The sequence below is a fragment of the Mus pahari genome, chromosome 14, assembly GCF_900095145.1.
Source record: "Mus pahari chromosome 14, PAHARI_EIJ_v1.1, whole genome shotgun sequence".
Classification (NCBI taxonomy): Eukaryota; Metazoa; Chordata; class Mammalia; order Rodentia; family Muridae; genus Mus; species Mus pahari.
In genome coordinates, this window is record NC_034603.1 from 72,072,573 (window position 1) to 72,074,343 (window position 1,771).

A 1,771-nucleotide genomic window follows, 5' to 3' on the forward strand; every position below is an offset into this window, starting at 1 on the left:
TCTCTCTCTCTCTCTCTCTCTCTCTCTCTCTCTCTCTCTCTCTCTCTCTCTCTCTCTCTCTCCCCCAGAGGATGTCCACAGTGGCTCTGATGCTGCCATACATCTCCTGACCTCCTTGGACCTTCCCTTGAGATCTGATGGAAGTCTTCTTGACTTCCCAAGGTTCGCACTGTGCATACCCAAAAATCCAGCACAAAATGGAGAATGCCAGTGCTTCTGAGTGTGCAGGATGGCTGAGTATGGAGAAACTTCCCTACAAAGTCATGTGCAACAGAGTAATCTGGATCTTTTCTCAAAGCAGTCTTTTAAATAAGTTTATATCTTGTGGATACTTTGATCCTTCTTAGAAGGGGGAACAAAATACCCATGGAAGGAGTTACAGAGACAAAATTCGGAGCAGAGACTGAAGGAAGGACCATCCAGAGACTGCCCCACCTGGGGATCCATCCCATAAACAATCACCAAACCCAGACACTATTGCAGATGCCAACAAGATTTTTCTGACAGAAGCCTGATATAGCTGTCTCCTGAGAGGATCTGCCAGTGCCTGGCAAATACAGAAGTCATCCATTGGACGGAACACAGGGTCCCCAATGAAGGAGCTAGAGAAAGTACCCAAGGAGCTGAAGGGGTTTTCAGCCCCATAGGAGGATCAACAATATGAACTAACCAGTAACTCCAGAGCTCCCTGGGACGAAACCACCACTAAACTACCAAAGAAAACACATGGTGGGACTCGTGTCTCTAGCTGCATATGTAGCAGAGGATAGCCTAGTTGGTCATCAATGGGAGGAGAGGCCCTTGGTCCTGTGAAGGTTCTATGTCCCAGTATAGGGGAATGCCAGGGCCAGGATGCAGGAGTGGGTGGGCTGGGGAGCAGGGTGGGGGAGGGGAGTTTTGGAGGGGAAACTAGGAAAGGGGATAATATTTGAAATGTAAATAAAGAAAATATCTAATAAAAAAGTTGATATCTCTGCCCTACTCTTGCTTCAGAAAACTTGGTTCAGAGGAACCAGTGATATATCTATGGCTCCACCTGTGTGTTGAAATTTCCTCCATGTGATAAACAACTTATCCCCTTTAGACTTGGTCTCATGCAAAATCTTAGATTGGGATGGGCAATACGTGAGTATGGTAATACGTGTGTCTGTGTGTGCATGTCAGGGTGTAACAGTCCTATTCACAACAAAGCCTTCATTTTTATATGAAACTTGGTGAGTGTGACCTTTACCGTCCAGATCTCGAGGTGATTGGTATGGAAGCCTTATCTAGAGGAAGAGAACATATAGAACGAATATGCATCACAAAGGAGATTTATTAGGCGGGCGCACACAGTGTATGCTGGGTATGGATGCCTCAGCAGCACTGTGGAAACCTGGTGCTGAGGGCCTGGAGGGCCACTGGTCTTCAGCCCACACTGGAAAGCTGAAGAGGCTGGGTTCTCATGTCAGTGAGGGACAGAGAGGCGGCAGCAGTGGCTGCAAGCCAGTGGATGCACTAACTAGTAAGGGGTCAAACTGAGCAAATTGATACAGCTTTCTCTCCTTAGACCTCACATCTGGGCAACCAAGGAAATGCTGCTCACTCTAGGGGCGGCTTCCCCCTTGTTAATCCTTCTAGGAAGCAGGCTTATAGAACCACCCAAAAGCATGTTTTAGTTGAATTCAGAGCCAGACAAATTAACAACCAAAATGAAGCATCCCAGCAAACAGGGAAAGTGGGTGGCACAGAATGAAATTGGGAGGAGGAGGAGGAGGAGGAGGAGGAGGAG